Genomic DNA, 20,116 nt, shown 5'->3' on the forward strand with positions numbered 1-20,116 from the left:
ATGAAACAGCACCTGTCCCTGAAGGGTCAGTTACAGTGAGAAGAAGGGAGTAGGTTCATCAAGCTGATGGGAATGAGCAAGTAACTAAAAAAGCACACGTGCGGTCTGAGTGAGTCAACAAATGAAGTTGATACAGAAGGGTAGAAACAAGAAAGGTTGACTGTGCTAAACATAGATGCTGGTTAAGGACCTAGTGCTGTAGCAAAACAAGTTGTGCCTGGATACCAGTGGCCAAGAGAACAGACTGTACCTAAGGTGCAAGTTCTACAAACTATTACGGAAGAAACTGAAGAGTCTGGCCAAAGTGACAGTGATGGTGGAGGGCCAGTGTCCAGAGAACAAAAAGAACAAGAGTACCCTGTCAGATGTATGTCACACCTGAATGGACATACTTGGCAGCAAATGACTGGGAGAGAGAATTTGGGCCTTTTTTGTTTTTACAATCCATATCGAGCTGAACCTCCTTGAACTGATTCTCGTGGCAGAACTGAGATTTTAAATTACGTAGCCACTTGATGGACTAATACATTATGGGGGTCATTCTGACCCGGGCGGGCGGCGGACGCCGCCCGCCTGGCGGGAACCGCCAAATGGCCGCTCTGCGGTCAGAAGACCGCGGAGGCCATTCTGACTTTCCCGCTGGGCCGGCGGGCGCCCGCCGGCCCAGCGGGAAAGGCCCTGCAACATAGAAGCCGGCTCCGAATGGAGCCGGTGGTGTTGCAGGGGTGCGACGGGTGCAGTTGCTATGCAGACAGTGAAAATCCTGCTGGGGCCCTGTTAGGGGGCCCCTGCACTGCCCATGCCAGTGGCATGGGCAGTGCAGGGGCCTCCAGGGGCCCCACGACACCTGTTCCCGCCATCCTGTTTCTGGCGGTGAAAACCACCAGAAACAGGCTGGCGGGAAGGGGGTCGGAATCCCCATGGCGGCGCTGCTTGCAGCGCCGCCATGGAGGATTCTCCCAGTCGGGGGTAATCCGGCAGGAAACCACCGGACCCGGCTGGGCGACCGCGGCTCAGAATGCCAAGTGAAGCACCGCCAGCCTGTTGGCGGTGCTTCCGGCTACATCCACCCTGGCAGTCATAGACCGCCAGGGTTGGAATGAGGGCCTATATCCTGGATGTCATTATAAGTGACTCTAAAGTGTGCATTTACTAGAGACATTTATAGACTTTGTGGAGAATAAAGAAGAGCACCTTGATCCGAGTCTGCAGAATTCATCGTAGGATTGTCATTTAGAAGAACACAGAGTAGGTTTAAGGTTGGCTAACAAAGATATTGCATTTAACATTAGAACTTTACTGAAAGGACAGTATTTGCTTTTGCTTTGCTCAAATGAAAAGACTGGAAGAGACAATTGCTTTTGCTATTGCTGCATTTCACTAAATAGTCTACATTGAGAAAAGTCATGGAACCTAGATACAACAAAATACATCAATACATGTGTGCAGGTGGGTTGGTAGTCATCATTATAGTAATGATTTCTTTACTTATAGGGTTGAGCTTATCTACAAATTCTAATATGGGGAATGTTAGGTCTGCTAATGTACCAAAGGTTACACTATCTGTTAGTGATAGAAGACATTCAATAGATGAGAAGAAGTTTGGTGTAGATACTTCTAGAGGAGATTTTTCATCAAATGTGTATTATAAATTGCTCTATGAGTACATTGACTCAATGGATGCAAAGGATTGCTAGGTGTGTAAGCAATTGCCTACATAGAGCCAGTAGGAGGCTTCTTGCAACCTACCATGACATTTGGTACAGTTTATGCATACAGAAACAACTTGACATGTGCCCTGACAAACGTTGAGAAGGATATCCTGAACTCAGTGGAAGATAGAAAAGGAGGAATATAATCAATGATAGAAACTGGTTTATTGGCACACAATCGTGGAAAGAAGTAAGTAGCACATTCAGATGCTTTAAATCAAGCTGCCTTGACACTAGTCTGGAAACATAGAGGGAAGTTGTATACAGAGTAAGATCAACAGCTGACACAAAGTTTGTGGGAAGAAGTGGTTGTGAACACACATTTGAATTTAAGAACAAGTGGTCTTTTATGTGACCTGGACAAGACCCTGCCATACCTAGAGTGTATTTCATTTGCGGAGATCATGCATACTTCAGGTTGTCTAAAGGATGGAATGGAATGTGCTCTTTAGGAGTTGTTTCTTAAAAGATTTCTCATGTGGAACATGTTGATGATCCTGTGTGGGAAACAAAGGCAAACACCAGAACCAAGAGAGGAGATAATGCTTCGAAGATTGTAAGAAACATTTTTGATGCATTGATTCAATCTGTGGGAGTGATTCTGAATGATCTTAAGATAAGAAAGTTGTCACTATAGCAGATAAATTGTCTACTAGTACAACATGTGCCGTATTGTTAGTGGCTACTGAAATGACTGCCATAAGATCAATGGTTTTGCAAAACAGACTTGTGCTAGACATCCTTCTTGCAAAAGAGGGCAGAGTTTGCCAGATGTTGAAAGTTCAACAATGTTGCACTTACATCCCTGAAAATAGCAAGGAACTGAAGAAATATATTTGAAGAACATTACTGACTTCAAAGGAGATTTGAAAGAGCTAGAAGCGACAGGTGCCTGGGAAGCTATGGGGAGTGGATTTTCTGCTACTGGAAAATGGTTTGGAACTAGGAAGTGGAATTGTTGGAAACATCTTGAGACCTTTGCTGATAATTGCTTGTTGTGTATTGATCCTATTTGGAATTTACAAGGTATACAAGAGATTTCAGATGAAGAAATGAGAAAAGGGGAGAGGAAAGGAAAACATAGAACTTAAAAATAGATTAAACATCTATTACAGTGACATTAGGCAGTTAGAGGAGTCCAGAAGAGCTCTCCTGGGTCAACCTTTGAGATTTTGATCTGTCTCACTGATATGAAAAAAGTACAGATTGATGTGATGACTTGATTCGCCATCAGAGGGGGCACTGGAATAGCACAGAATGCTATCACCCCTGACGTCACAATTTTGATCTATATGTGACCATATCATATTCATATTGTGTGAACTAATAGTCTACTAAATGTAAAGTGGTGCACTTGACTTTCATGATGGAGTGCATTCACTGTAGTTTTAGGAGATACATACTGTGTGGTATAACCTTATTAAAAGAAATGTAATCAATTATTATAATTTTATAACTATCCTCATATTATTAGAACGCATTTTTATTTGAAACAATAACAGTTAATTTGACATCTACACTAAATATTGTTGATTAAAGTTAAGAAATGTAGTTCCCCATTATATTAAATTATGCGTTAACAATGTATTTCATTTTACATTAACTGTAACATGAAATTTAAAATGAGAAAGTATAACTGATATTTTGTAATTCAAATTAAATATGCACAGTATAACCTGAATTAAATGTGAAACTGAAATATTGCTTTATCTTAATTCGTCTATGCTTGAATTTTCTTAACATGAGAAACTGTTTTCCATTTTCTGCTAACGTGTCATTTCATTGCAGGTAGCTACACTGATTTTTTTTTGTTTGGAAATAGATGTGCTATTGTATTATTCACAGCGAACTTGAGAAAGCAACCTTGAAAGGTACACAGACACCGAGAGAAATAGTATTCATGCATGTTGCAACTAATGTACAGGGGACCAAGGACAGTGGCTTTCCCAGGACCATCTTGGGAGCGCACAGTGATGTTGCAAAGTTACACCGTGACAGGAGAGAAGATGAAACCTGAAGTGGTGTGACCGAAAAAGGCGTTTCCTAACTGATTTTCAGCATTAAGTGTGACTTTAATTAATTGATTGCAGGCAGAAGCAAGAGCAGATTCCTTGGTCTTTGAGAGGTACAGACCTCTAACTTTCCTCTGTTCCCTATGTTTGGCTGAGTGTGGCTTTGGCTTACACTTGTTTCTCTAAGAAGACTCTTGACCGAGCTTCTGATATGCTGACACCTTCACTTTTACCTGCTTTTTACCTACATTGGTTAACTTCTTTTTGCCCTGGTGAGATTTTTTCAAAATTATTTTATTCCTACATTTGCTTTTCACTCTTTGCTCTTATGTCCTTTAGATTGGGACATATTCATTCTTTAGGATCTTAAGGAGATTCCTATTTGCCCATAGCTAATTTACCAAGATGACTTAATTTGCACTAATGTGCAAAAGATATGACCAACGTTTGTTCTTGCAGCATCAGATCCTCCTCTTCATGTTTTGCATCGCAGCTGCAGAGTTTCTTCTTTAACTTTATTTCCGACTTGAGTTTTCACTGTGTGGCAAAATTGGTTACACTGTTTTAATTAATGTTGTTTGACTGTTACCTATTTCCATAGGAGTCCACAGAAATTTTTTCAGGGCGGGGGTGGCATAATTTTAAAGTGGGGTGCGGACATACCAGTGCAGGCAACGCATAACTACGGCGTCTGTAGTGTTACACTGCACTATGAGCCTGCACCCGAGGCTGTACCTAAATCCAGTCCCCGTGGACGCCCATGCCTATTTCCCTATTTGTGCCCTATGCATAGATCCCAAGGTTCGTCAACCTCAAATTAAAGCATAAAGGTAAATGTTCTATCACTCATTAGGACTTTAGTAGGGATTGCACTTTGTGTTTCCCAACTCTTTTTTTATTGCTCCTCTCTGACATGCAATTCCCTTCATATCCTTCTAACACGTTTTCTTGTGAGGTAAATAGGTAGCTTCGCAGACTGCAGCAAAACTAAATTTGCCTTTCTACTCCCAAAGGGGGCTTCTTGGCTGTCCTTTGCCCTATAAATACTAGTCTGAATCATGCCCTCTACCCACCATATAGTACTGTGTGTCATGAACTGCCTCTGTGCATCAGTTCACTGACAACAGGGAGCTGCTCTGTTGATGCTTCATTGAGACTCCGAAGCTCTAGGGCACATTCTCCTTTACTTTAGAAGGTATTTACAGTGGAAGGGCAATGGCTGCAGTTTCAATGACGTGTGCAGTGTCCAGGGTCTCTCACAGAGAGAAGAACTCAAGGAAGGGGGGCCCCAACGCCTGACTTACTGCAAGTATCACAGAATATAGACAGATACCATGGTTCTAATACATATACAATGAGGTTGATCACACTGAGCTCTGTTTACTATTACATCCTGCTCAGCAGGTCACACGTATCGAACATTGTTTGTAGTAGTTCGTAGCTCCCGTGCCAAGTCTAAATGTGGCAGAGGCTTGAGGGGGTTATTCACTAAAATGAATGAGGAACAAGCTGCTCCGTAATATCTCGTTGACGGTGAGTTTTCAGCGTGCTTCAAACTAGACACGCTGCTCAGGTGGGGCTGCAGTACAGGCTTTATACATCAGGGTACACTCTGCCTTGTCAGTTTCAGCGTCTCCCGCAAAGCTTGATCATTCACTGGGAATGCACATTATCCATTCTAGAGAGGTATTTTCAGTCTCTCAAAAGCTGTCTCTTAATGTCACAATCTGTGATCTGTCGTTTTACTGGTCCCATGTGGCCAGGGAGTGGGGTACAGATTAATTGACTCTCTGGTGTATGAAATCTAAGAATATACTTTAAGCTCACTGTTGATTTGCGTGCCAAATTACGAATCTGCCGTAATGAGAGTGTTTTTAAGTCGAGTGCGCAAGCGCTCTGACGTGTTGTAATCTATCTGTGGGACCTCGCCCACCGCATGCCCATGACTGTCACTTGTTCTTGGGCTTGCCTTTCGAAAATCCTTTGTTTGGCCCTCCTTTCGGGGGTTTTGTTACATCCTTGCAGACTGCCCCTGTTATATGGGTAATTGCACTTTTGCCAATACCTTTGACTGCGAGCGAACTTCTTTTTCCTTTTGTGTGTCTCCTTTGCACTCATGCTAATGGCGGCCGTGGCGCTTTGAATCAGCTTGCTTGTGTCAACTGTTTTACTTTTCATTTTCAATGTATGTGGCAAGAACAGTCCAGGTATGAATTTACAGCGCTAATAGCTCCAACTCGAACAAACATGAGACCCAATGCATTGCAAGTGCTTGTTATAAAATGTGTTGTCTTAAACTGAAATTCATGGCACTTGGCAGGGCTGCTGCTTCAGTGCCACCATGGCAGTGTTGAAGCAGATATGCTAATTAGAAATTATTAATGAATGTTTATATGTTTTGATAAACAAAAGTTCATAGAGAAATTAATTGTAGAGAATATAATGTGCACTTTTGAAAATATTCCCACGGAGAGTGCCGGCCTGCTTATAAAAACTTGTACTAAAATTATTACAAATGCGTGAAATAATGACAAAATGTAATAATAATGTAGTAATGTGTCATATTAGGATGTATAACCTATATTTTGCATTATAGTGTAGAAATAACTTAGACAAAGTTGTGGACTAGTCTTTCGAGACCTCATGCAGGAGCTGAATAAATAAATTCCCAATGTAGAAGTTGCTGGTGCATTCAACTGACTGTGAACTGTTTGCTGCTTAATAAAATTTGCTTTGCTAGAGTTTTCTGCAATGTACCCCCGAACAAGAGATGATGAAAATAAAAAATTTACAATTTGGTGTAAGGCAGACTCAATGTACTTTCCCAGGACTCGAACAATAGAGAGACTGACTGGAAAAGAAGATGCAACATTTTCGATACCTGAAGAGCCGGATGATGAGGACATTGTACAGTGAACCAATCAATGAACTGAGAACGGCGAAATATTAGAATTCATAGATTTGCAAAAATAGTATTACTGGATAGAGTCATAAGTGGTGATTAATTGACCAATTAGGAATTAGGCGGATGGGCTGAAAAACTCATAAAAAGTCATGACAAGGGACTAAAGCTTAAGATGCGAGATACAAGAGATGCGTGAGGAGAATTGATGACGTCAGGAGACACGATTCGAGATTCTGTCATTGGGCTTATGCGCTGAAGAGCCTGATGTGTTGCTGATCGATTGATGACCAGAAGACGAAGACTGACTTTGTTGCTGATCCGTTTCGTGGATAGTTAGCTATGACGATGTGACTGATTAACTTTGTGCCTTTACTTTTAGATGCCAACTGCGCTGTTTTTATAGTTTTCTTCTAGCTAGATGTTTTCCAAATTCATGTTTCTAAATTGTTCTCTCATGAAGACCTACATGCTGATGCTAATCTGGGTTAGGTAGGTTCCTATGGGTGACTTGACAGTGACAAATGATTGACGAGCTGGTTGCTGAACTCTGCTATTAATGTCAATATATTTATCTTTGATAGCTTATGCTGAAGCATTAGAGCATATGTTTCTCAGGTTCTGATTAGATTATGTTATTGGTGGTCGCTAATAAACTAATTCTGAGCTGATTGAATACATTTTGAATTAGCCGATGCATTAGAATTGTAACTAATAGGAAAATAAAATTGTTTAAATGTATATTGAGTTGTGGTCATTCATGGAAAAGTTGATCTAATTGACTAATGATTAATGATTATTTTAGTGATTATTGATTGGTTATAGTGCATATTAATAACACAAATCACTACATGGCTAGGATACTCCATGCGATCCAAAAGGTTCATCGGCCTACACGCGTCCCCTTGTAAGTTTACTTACTAAGGACCAGGCGCGGTAGCAGCAGGATGCTCAGAGACTCTTGTGTGGATCCTGCAAATGGGGTTAAGACTGACTGACTGGATGACTGATTTACTGGACAGACACCCCTGGGGGAACTTGTCTAACAGATAGCGTTTGGAATTTGAACACTTTTTACTTTAATAAAGAGAGGGAGTGAGACTCCTATGACTCGGATAACTAGTGGAGCTTAACCTGAATATCGTCTACAGTGAATGGGGAATAAGCACTACAACTAGCGAGAGTGGAGTGGGACTCAGGAATCGATCTATGGAACACTAGAGCCCTGACCTTTGGGGACCTTGTGTATTGTTTGTAAATGTCATATCTTACTTTGTGTTAGTATATAAATATTCCTTTTCCCATAAAAGCAGCTTTTTAATTGGACATTCGTTTATTACTGCTGCTTTGTGTTTTTCGAGCAGTGAGCCTGTGTACATCCCTCTCTGTCTAACTCCCCCTGAGAAACCTTGGACTGCGCGACCCACACTACGACTGAGAGTCGAATGTTGAAGGGGTACTTGGCCCAGTTTATCAAAATCCATAGTAGACTGGGCCCAGGCAAATAAGGAGTGAAAGGCCTCAACCCTCACCATTGGGCCCAGTAGCTTCTGCTTGCCCTGAGGCCCTCTAAAATGGGTTCTTGCAGCTGGTGGCGAACTGTGGGTCACCTAACATTTAGGAGCCTTGAGTACAGGTGTAGCATAGGCCATTTCCAATTTATATCAGTAGTACAATAAGTCCAGGTTTCTCACACAAAGTCGGCAAGCATAGACAATGGAAAACAAAGGGTTGGGAGTAAACCTCAGCACCAGGTCCATAGATTAAATGAAGAATTTATATAGCGACAGTTGATGGAAGATTCCCAGGATGCACGGAGAGGTCCTTACTAATTTCATTAGGGACCAGGTTAAGACACTTGGTGCAAGGGATAAGCTGTAGTTGACTCTGGGGAAGAAACCATGGTGGGAACCCAGGAAGCGAGCACTGTGGAGCCAGGGTCTAGAATCCCCTTAGAACAGATCTATCCCAAACACACACAGAATGTGTTCCCTAATGTATATTCCAGCGTTTCCCCAAGACACTTGCCATGTTTAGTTTCTAGAGGGTCACAGGTGTGTACACTATCTCAAATTTCTAGCTTACCACTGTCACCAATTCAAGGAGTAAATCCCTTAGGTGGGTGAGTCTAGATGACACCCTGACCTTGCAGCTGGCTCTTCAGAAAGCTAAGGCTGAGGAAGAAGACAACGCTAGAAAGTTTGAGAGTGATAAATTAATACTAGCTCACCAGGAATAAGAAGAGATGAGGCTGGAGAGACAAGATGAATGGGCCTGGGAAGAGCAATTGCGAGAGAGGGAAGTGAAATGGAGAGAAAGGGAGGAGAAGCAGAGAGAGTGGGAGAGGAAACATAAGGAAAAGGAGAGAGAGAGTTGGAGAGGGAAGAGACAGCCCTTGAGAGACAGAAACGTAGGATAACAGCAATAACCACTCCATCTGGGATTAGCAAGTCTACATCCAGTTCAGGACAGGTGGTGGCCAAAGTCCCAAGACATCTTGTGCATGTGTATGTGGAAAGTCTGGATATCTTAGAACGGTTAGTGAGATTTGAGGTTGCTTGTAAGGTGCAGGCTTTCAATGAATTATCTAAGGCAGTTGTCTTAATGGGCTGCAGCCATTTGAAAGGACAACCATCATTGGAAGGATCCCTGTGGCAGACAAGATGGTCTATGAGTAAATGTAGATAGCTCTGATCAGGCAGTTTGGGCTGAACCCAGCTCAGTACCTTCACAGATTCTGGCACTGCAAGAGAGTGGGTAGTGTTCCATTAGACACTTTGATTTTTGTTGAATTATGTCATTGGAATGAGTAAGTGGGAGGTAGAGAGGCAAAGAACTTTCAGTGACAGAGCGATTTAACGAGGAGTGTTCTACCCTACTTAAGCAAGACCTTTCTGATAAGATGGACAGAAACATGCAGTGTTGGCTGATAAGTGGGTAGCTAGCAGTGTTTCAAAAGGGCTAGAACAGCATGGTTCTAAGACAAATGGAGGGAGGACCTCTCCACAGATTGTTTTCAAACTGGAATTTAAGGGCCAGAGTAATTCCCAGTGGACTCGAAGGCCCAGAAAAAATGGTATTGAAATCTCTGGAAAGGAGCACAATGAGAAGTGAGACCAGGGAAGTTCTTTCAAGTCTAAAGTGTTGACTTGTTACAAGTGCCACAAGGTGGGGCAGTTCAAAAGGGACTGTCCAGCAAAAACACCTTGACGAAGGACTACCCATGATAGCAAGCATGTTACATGTGGGTGGAGGAACCAGAGAGGGCCAGATGAGCTCAACCTTATAGATTTGAAGATCTGGGAGAGGGGCCAAGATGTTCTGAAGTACATTCACTCTAAAACAATGGGATTTGTGCAGGAAGTTAGTATCCATAGGAGGAACGTGTTTGCTTTGAGGGATATTAGAGCCTTCTGCACTATGGTTGAGAGGATATACCTTAAGCCTGACGAGATACTCCATGGGACCAAGGATGCAGGATTGGTAGCCTGTGGAGACAATATGGAGTATTCACTTACCAGGGTTGAGCTCAATGGCAAGGCAGGCATGACTGATGTCAGGTATCGGAAACTGCAAGGTGCTGGTTGTATTCTGGCTATGATTTGATTGCCCCAGGCTTGATGTCACAGCCAGAAGCCTTTGTGACTTGGACCACATCAGCTGTGTTGACCAGATCACAGGCTGCATACCAGTCACAGAGTGGGACTGGGATCATTTCTGATTTGCAATGACCAGAATAAAGGCTTTTGGAGGAAAGGGCAGACTCCGGAAAGGCACCGGCCATGGAGGTCTTCTCTTCTGCTTAAGAGGTAGGGGAGGATGAGGCTTCCTGAAATGGACCAGGTGTTGGAGTCTCTGCCACTTTTAGAGCTGCAACGTTAGCTTGCTGCTGGGGGCCTACCCTGGCTTCTACAAGGTATAGGAAGAGTGCCTTGAGCTTAAGGGTCTGAGGAAAGAAGTCCTGTAACAGGTCAGCAAAAGAGTGGTTAAGAGACCCTATGTTGGCTGGGAGGATGGTCTAGTTTATAGTGAGCCAGTGAATCCTGAGCCAGGGAGTAACAAGAGGCTCATGGTTCCATTAGTGCACAGGAACTTCCTGTTGTTACTGGCCCATGAAGTGCCCTTCGCAGAACACTTTGGGATTAGAAAGACCAAGGATAGGTTGGACCCTCTGTTCTACTGGCCAGGGATGCGGAGAGACAAGAGGTTCTGTAGAACCTCTCCCTCTTACCAGGTGAGGGGTAAAACAGGAGGGAAAACTAAGGCACAGTTAGTGCCTCTACTATTTGTCGATGTTCCATTTGGCTGGGTGGGAATAGACATAATTGGTCAAGTTGACTCCCCTTCACAGGAAGGCATAAAGTATATCTTCGTGGTGGTGGACCATAGCAACAAGTATCCAGAAACAGCACCTTGGAGGAATATAACTGCAAGGGGATAGTGAGAGCCCTCCTGGGGATCTATTCCAGGATTGGACTTTCAAGGATGGTAATTTCTGACCGGGTAATCAATTTCATCTTCCCCTATATAAGAAAGATGTGAGAGCCAGCTGGCGTGGCATAACACTTCTCCATGGCTTACCACCCACAAATCAATTGTTTTGTGGGGTGGTTTAACATGACACTGGACAGCATGATGGGAACCCTGCCAGAGAATCTCAGGAGGAAGTGGGAACTTTTTTTGCCATGTCTCTTGTTTACCGACCAAGGGATACCGCAGAAGGATGTAAGATTCAGTCCTGTTGAGCTTCTGTGTGGACACCCAGTGGGAGGTCAACTTACCTTAGTCAAGTGGTAAGGAACCTTAGAGTCTCCATAAATAAATGTGGCTGACTATGTAATTAGCCTTCAGGTAGTTGATGGTGTAATACATGAGTCAGGCAAAGGAAAACTTTCAGGTCAGCCAAGCACTGATAAAGTAGTGGTAGGACCAGAAATTTATGCTGACAGGGTATCGGGAAGGACAGGAGGAGTTGGAGCTAAAGCCTGTTTGTCCCAGGTTTTTAGAGGACAAACGGTGTGGGCATGCAAGGTAATTCAGCAGATTTTTGATGTTAACTACTTGGTGGACACAGGTGCCATAAGGGTACGCCTTCCTCTAGAGGAATTACACAGTGAATGTCTTAGCTGTGGCAGAGAAAGTAGAAGATAGTGAGCCTTTTTCTGACTTGCTGCACAGTGATATGATGGATAGCACTATGGAAAAAGTTTAGCTAGCCACTAAGTTAATGCCTGATCAGCAGACGGAATGTAGATTTTGTCGGGATGGTTTGCCAACCTCTTCTCACCGACTCCAGGGTTGACCCAGGAGCAACATCTCCGCTATGGCGGAGGAGCAACGCCCCCGACAGCAGCAGCAGTTGCAAACCTTTACTACAAAATGATAAAAAACTATGTTTATTATCGTTTTGTTGTAAAAGGGCGGAGTCACGGGTTATGATGGAAAGGAGGGGGAGTTCCCAACACTCCCCCTCCGTGCGCATGTATGTTTGGGAGGCTGTCTCGGGCAGGCCAAACACACATTTACAGTGGGCTCTCTCCAGCCCAGCAACACAGTTGACGGGCTGGAGAGCAGGCACAGGCTCACAGTCTGCCTGGGAGCACCCTGGCTGGGCGCTCCCAGCCAATCTGAACTCTGCTGTCAGCAGCTTTCGTACTGGATGCAGGGCAGGCTGGGAGCCTGTGCATGAAGTGCAGGAGAGGAGCGTTGCGGCGGCGAAGCAGGTAAGTGATTTTTTTTTAATGTATTATTTCACCCCTGTGCGCCGCCCACCCCAACAAAGCCCCGTGAGCCACTCCTGGTTGACACCAGTGTATGTGCATGACATAGACACAGGAGACAGTTGCCAATGAGGGCACGATGTACAGAATGTTTGACCGGGTTTAGGGATACAGTAAGGCAGAAGTTGCCAAAATGTTGGACCTGGGGATCAATTACAGATCTCGTATCCCCTGGGATAGTCCTGTGGTGCTAGCAGCAAAGAGGGGTCTACTGAGGTAACCAAACCGATGTCCATCCAATGCCAAGAGGGGATGAGCTTATGGATCAGTTAAGTGCTGCAAAGTACTTAAGTACCTTGGATCTTACTAGCAGATTGCTTTGGCACTAAATGCCAAGGGGAGGACTGCCAGATCAGCAATATAAGTTCAAGGAGATGCCTTTTGGGTTGAAGAACGTTCCTGCCACTTTTCAGCACCTCGAGAATCATGTTCTCGTAGAGTTGGAAGAGGTCTGCTTGGCCTTCCTGGATGACATTGAAGCGTTCAGAAATTCAAGGCAGGATAACCCGAGGCACCTAGAACAGATGTTTGCTAGGATACAGGAGGTGACCAAGTATCAGGTGGGGCCGTCCTCTGTAGTCTACCTTGGTCATGAAATGGGGAATGGGAAGATTTGCCCTTAGGGTGTCAGCATTCAAACTGTGATGGAGTGAGAAGTGCATACTGTGCAAACCGAAGTGCAGATCATTTTAGGACTCAGTATTACAAGCACTTTGTGGCAAAATATGGAAGTATAGTTTCTTCATTGACTGCTTTGACCTCCAACAAGCATATCACAAAAGAGGTACAGACTAAGGAGCTTTAGAAAGCATTTGAGGAACTGAAGAAGGCTCAATGCACTGAAAATCACTGAAAGCACCTGACTATAGTCAGCCTTTCATGGTACAGGCAGATGTCTCTGACAAAGGAGTTGAGGCAGTATTAGGTCAACTGGGTGACAAAGGTACAGAGCATCTGGTACCCCCTTATTAGTAGGAGGTTACTGTCTAGAAAACAGAACTCAGCAGTTTTTGAGAAGGAGTGCTTTGACACAGTGTGGGCTTTGTGTACCTTCTGGTCTTATTTGTTTGGCACTGCATTTGTGGTGCACACAAACCATAAGCCACAACAATGGTTAATAGCTATTAAGGGAGTGATTCCCAAGTTGTTGAGATGGTCTATTTCTATGCAAGGGTTACATTTTAGTGGAGAACAGTACGGGATTGAGCCATGGGAATGCTGATGGATTTTCTCACTGGTTTTATCAATCTGACCACTCAGACTCTCCAAGTAAGGAGTTGGTTTCGGGTCTTCTGATCTCGGAGGAGCATCTATTGGAATGGAAAAGACCATTGCATGGTGATGGACGTGCTCCCCTGCACGGAGCACCCTAACTGTACTGATGTCTGGATCCCTAAAGCTAACTTTTGTTGTCATGGGGACTACAGATAATGCATGGGGGCCATGACATAGGCCTGCCTCATGAATTGCAGTCATTTTGGACTGGGAGGGTGCTCAAAGTGTTACCCTCATAGTGATGAAAGGCCTTTGCCAGAAGTTAAGCAGCACAAGTGCATTGATGGTAGAAAACCGTGATGTGATCAGAAGGCGTGAACAGGTCCTTGTCACCTGAGTCACTGGAGTGAGGCCCAAAGGCTTTCTCATTTAATATTCCCCTGCAGTATGTTTAATTCGTCCTTGGCCTACAACGGTTTGGTGTGTAGTACTGCGCAGTGCATGTGAGGTATACATGTACTGGATGTATGTATGCTTGTGAATGGTACAATACAGGAATACTGCAGTGTTGTGCATTGTGTAGATATTATTTGCATGTGCAAGGTGTATGTGTGTCTGTGAACAGTGATGTAATGATGTAGTGCTGTGCAGTGCATGTATGCTATATGCGTGTGCTGGGTGTATGTGTGCCTGTGAATGGCACAATACATGTAAGATTGTGAGGTCCATTTTGGGAGAGCGAGGACTGACTAGAGGAACATAAGGAGAGGAAGTAGAGGCATTCCCTCCGACAGATTAGTGTATTGCTGCATTCCTGTAAGCTGGGTGGGGCACACCAGAGGTAGGGAGGGCCAAGCTCACCAGCACACTTCAAAGCATTGCTCCTTGATTGAGAAAGAGGTCACTGGGCAAGAGCCTGGGCACATCTCAGGAAGTAGATGGAGCTGATAAGAGAATCATGAAGAATAGGACTAAGACCCTAGGGTAACCTTTGAATATAAAACACACAAATGTGATAGATACTGCTTGCAGTGTCTAACCACTGGCAATATCTCAGGGTAGCATCCAACCCATCTTTCCTTTGCTCATCATGCAATCTCAAATCAGTCTTGGCCCTGCTCCTCATGGGAACAGTCCAGCCCGAGCTGCAAAGCCACATCCTCCTTAAACCTGAATATAAGTAACCCAGGACTACTTTTGCACTAGTTTGGGACTCAACGGCTGGGTTGGGTTGCTACCCCAAGCAATTGACAGTGGTTAGACAAGCTGAAAGCATTCCTCCCATCACCTTCTGCGTGTTTCACATAAATGTTTGATACACATATCATTGTGGCTGACAACTAGGTGTGAACCTCTAGTCACTCACATGTCCTGTGTTGTGGGGCTATCAGATATGGAGTTGTTCCTGCTGTGACAGACTGCTTCCTGGAGAAAAGGAGAACAAATGAGTGGACACAACAGAATGAAGCAGACCCACAATGTAAACTTCAAAGACTCAGACTTTAGGTCACATTTGGTAACTGAAACTAGACTATAAGAAGGGGAGCATGAGACCCCCAAAAATGGTCAGCTGTCAAAAAGTCAGTCAGGTTGTGTGAGGATGAGAAGCTCTGAGAGACTTCTGTAAGAGACCAGGATTGGGAACCAAGGCCTGCTAGTCTCCCAGCTGAGGGCCTGAGTCACAAAGGTAAACTTACATGTATGTGCTTTTTAAATATTCATAAAATTGCATTGTAATAGTAAATTTGCGCGTGTGGAGACTCCGCAGTCAGGGCGGGGAACTCAACAAGTCTTGCTGCTTGCCAGTATCAGTGTGTCCTGTGAGGTAGAGGAGAGCGCTGGAGAGAGCAAGGTCCAATTGGGGTATCCTGGAGATAGGATCCACATAGCAAGGTGTAATGAGACAGCTGCTTCACCGATCAGTAATTTCCTCTGTGGAAGGAAAAGTCTGAGGTCTGTTGTGACCATTGCTGCACCGCACGGTTCATCACCCGTGCACAGTACCAAATCGTTGACCCCATATGCCAGGTGGGGCCGCTATGAAGATACCTACCATGCTGATCTGGCCATAGCCTGTGTGCAGTATCAATTTGATGAACCTGCATGCCAGGTAGGGCCACCATGAAAATTGCTGTTGTGTCAATTGAACAGTAGCCTGTGCACTTACCAAACATTGGAAAAGCATCAACATCCCACCAGTAGCTGCTACTGCAGGACCACGTGTGTGGACCTTGAGGATACTTACCAGAAGCAGCTGCTTCAGCTTCAGAGCTGCCAAGTTCTCATTTTGCTTATGTGACATTTCAGTGTCTGAGGTGTGTTGATGGGTGACATGTTTGTGTCTTATGTGTAACACTTTGAGTGACACTTTATTGCTGCAGGCTGCACGCTTCAAGTGACCTTGACTACAACCACCAATTTTTCTCAAGTATACCAATACCACCCATACCTTTTTGCTTATGCTTCAAGGCGCTTTCGTAGTATGAATACCTCCATACCATCCTCGCAAAACTCTCAGTACTCAGGTGTCCCCACACTTTTTCTATTTTAATTACGTTTGTCAAATAATAGCAGTTTTTCTTCTCTCGCTATCCATAGTAATCACTCAGGGCAATCCTTTGGGGTGCACCATGGGTAGTGGCACTGAACCAAGATTATTGCTGTAGATGGCTCCCCGAGCATTAGTCAGGGACCACTTTCTTGCTAATATTGTGGTGCATAGTGCCCTTGCTATGCTACTTGCAGTGATTTTCAGTGCTATGTTTCTGATAGACCAGCATTTCACTTTCAATTAATCCTCATTAGAAGTTTCGCAGGGATCGCAGCAACCCTCTCTTGCTTTGCACGCTGCACGCCTCCTTCTCTGTCTCCCACTCCTTTATTATTGCTCCTCTCTGATATGTAATTCCTTTTGTATCCTTCTAACAGGTTTTCTTGTGAGGAAAATAGGTAGATTTGCAGACTGCAGCAGAACTAAATTTGATATATAATCTGGTCTCACTGGGTGTAAAACAGACACGTACCTTTTGTGGACAAGTGGAAACGCAGCCTTTCTTCTCCCAAATGGGGCCTCTTGCCTGTCCTCTACTTTAAAAATACTAGCCTGAATCATGCCCTCTACCCACCATATAGTACTGTGTGTCATGAACTGTCTCTGTGCATCAGTTCACTGACAACAGGGAGCTGCTCTGTTGATGCTTCATTGAGACTCCGAAGCGTTAGGGCACATTCTCCTTTACTTTAGAAGGTATTTACAGTGGAAGGACAATGGCTGCAGTTTCAATGACGTGTGCAGAGTCCAGGGTATCTCACAGAGAGAAGAACTCAAGGAAGGGCCCGGATGCCATAAAAATACTGCAGGTTTCACACGATAAAGACAGATAATAGCTTGCTGGCAGTGAGTTTTCAGCGTGCTGCAACCTACACACGCTGCCCGGGTGAGACTGCAATACAGGATTTACACATCGACGCAGACACTCTGCCTAACCAGGTTCAGCGTCCCCTTAAAGCTAGACCAGTCACTGGAGATGCAGATTACCCCTACTACAGGGGTATTTTCAGTCTCTCAAAAGCTGGCTCTTAATGTCACAATCTGTGATCGGCCATTTTATTAGTCTCATTGAGACATGGACAAGAGTACATGTAATTTGACTCTCGAGTGAACGACATTCAGGAACATACTTTCCACTCACTACTGATTAGCGTGATAAATGACTGGTCTGTGTAATTAATTAATTTTTATCTTTTTATTATAGTAAACTGAAATGCAAGGGACTTTGCAGTGCTGTGGCATGGAATTTGTCTATCAATAGTGCTTCTGCACAAGAACACTTTTGACTTTAATAAAGAGTAGAAGTGGAACTGCCAAGACTGGGATAGCGAGTGAAGCTTAACCTGAATGTTGCCGCAGTGAATGGGGAATAAGCACCACTGATAGCATGAGAGAAGTGGGACTCAGGAATACACCTATGAAACAATATAGTCCTGACTTCAGAGGACTGTGTGTATTGTTTTTGAATGAGGGAGTATATAAAAGCTTTTTTTTTAATGAAAGCAAACATTTAGTGGACAATCATTTATTACTGCTGCTGTGTATTTCGAGTTGTGAGCCTATGTTAAGTCCTCTGTGTCTAGCTCCCCCCTGGGAATCCTTGGTTGCCTTGTCCATGCTATGACTGTAAGTCAAGTGCTGAGGAGCAACTTGGTCCAGTTGCTCAGGAACCATAGTGAGCTGGCCACGGGACATCAGAGGTAAAAGGCCTCAACCCCCACAGTTTGGCAAGTAGCTTCTGCTTGCCCTGAGGCCCTCTGAGCAGGGTTCAGACAACTGGCAGCAAGCAATGGATCGCCTAACACAGCCATTTCTAATTTATGCCCATTGTACAATAAGTCCAGGCTTTCTGCACAAAGTTGACAAGCATAGACAATGAAAAACAAAGGTTTGGGAATAAAACTCAGCACCATGTCTATAAATATAAATCAAATGAAGAATTTATGTAAGGACAGATGGTGGAGGATTCCAAGGAGTAAGGACAGAGAGGCCCTTGCTAGTTTCCTTAGGGACCAGTTTGAGACACTGGGGAAAGGGATGAGGCTGTACCTGACTCTGGGGAGGAAACTATGGTTGAAACCCAGGAAGAGAGCACTGTGGAGTCAAGCTCCAAGATTCCCTTAGGACAGATATATCCGAGATTCATGCAGAGTGTGTTCCCTGATGCATTTTCCAGAGTTTCACCGAAGCACTCGCCACGTTTGTTTTCTATGGTGCTCCGAGTGTGTAAAACACCTCAAATATCTTGGGTACTACTGTCACAAATTCCAGGAGTAAATCCCTTGGGTGGGTTGAGCCTAGACAAGACCCTGAGCATGAAGCTGGCTCTTTAGTAAGCTAAAGCTGAGGAAGAAGAGAACACTAGAGAGTTTCAGAGGGAGAAGTTAAGACTAGCTTGCCAGGAACAAGAGGAGAGGAGATGGGAGAGACAGGAGGAATGGGCCAGGGAAGAGCAATTGCAAGAGAGAGGAATGAAACTGAGAGAAAAGGTGTAGAAAAAGAGAGAGTGGGAGGAGAAACATAAGGAAAAGAAAAGTGAGCTGAAAAGGGGGAAAGATAGCACTGAGAGAGAGAAAAAGGATGACAGAAATGACCACTCCATTTGGGATAACTGGTCCCACATCCAATTTAGGCGAGGTTGTGGACAAGGTCCCATGAGATCTTGTGTATATGTATGTGGAAGGTCAGGATATCTTGAAATGCTTAGTGAGCGCTGAGGTTGCTTGTAAGGTACAGGCCTTGAATGAGGTGAATAAGGCAGCTATTTTAATGGGGTGCATGCCACTGAAAGGGACAGCTGTCACTGGAAGGATGCCTGTAGCAGACCAGAAGATCTATGAGCGAATGATGGAAGATCTGAAAAGGCAGTTTGGGCTGAATACTGCTCAGTACCTTCAGGGATTCAGAACTGCAAGAAAATGGATAGTGTTCCGTTTGACACTTTGTTTCATGGTGTATTATGAGATTGGAATGGGTAGGTGAGAGATATGGAGGCAAAGGACTTTAAGTCCTTTAACTAGTTAATGGTGATAAGCAATCTAAGGAGGAGTGCTCTAATCCACAGAGAAGCGTGCAGTGTTGGCTGACAAGTGGGTAGCTCACAGGGTTCAGAAAGGGCATGGTTCTAAGCCAAAGCCAAAGGTAGAGAGTAACTCTCCACTGACTGGTTCCAAAGTGGAGGGTAAGGGCCAAGGTTATTTCTATGAATGTACAGAAAGGAGCATCATAAAAAGGGAGAACAGGGAAGTTTTTCCAAGTTCGAAGTGGTGACTTGCTACAAGTGTCACAAGGTGGAACACTTCCAGATGGATTGTCAGGCAAAAGCATCCTGACCCAGCAACACCCGTGATAGCAGCATGTTACAAGTGGGTAAAGGGACCAGAGAGGGCCCAGTTGCACTCAACCTAGTAGCTTTGAAGATGTTCTGAAGCACATTCATACTAAGATGATGAGGTTTGTGGAAGAAGTTGGCATCAATTGGAGGGGAGTGCCTGTCCTGAGGGATTTTGGAGCCTTCAGCACTATGGCTGAGAGAATGTACATTGAGCCTGAGGAGATACTCCCTGGAGCCAAGCATGCAGGTTTAGTAGCCTGTGGAGAAGTTATGAAGCATCCACTTGCAAAGGTTGAGATTGAGTTCAATGGCAAGGTAGTCATGATTGATATTGGAGTAAGAAAAAATTGCAAAGTGCTGGTTGTTTCTTGGGCATTTTTTTGATTACCCTGGCTTGATGCCACGGCCAGAAGCCTTTATGGCTTGCATCACATCAGCTGTGTTGAAAGCAGCACAGGCTACACATCATTCACAGAGTAGGACTGGGATCATTCCTGATTTGCAATAACCAGAACAAAGTAGTTTAGAGGAAAGGGAAGACACTGGAAAGGCAACAGCTGTGGCAGTCATCGCTTCTGCTCCAAAGGGAGGATAAGATGAGGCTCATGAA

Source organism: Pleurodeles waltl, chromosome 9, assembly GCF_031143425.1.
Source record: "Pleurodeles waltl isolate 20211129_DDA chromosome 9, aPleWal1.hap1.20221129, whole genome shotgun sequence".
Classification (NCBI taxonomy): domain Eukaryota; kingdom Metazoa; phylum Chordata; class Amphibia; order Caudata; family Salamandridae; genus Pleurodeles; species Pleurodeles waltl.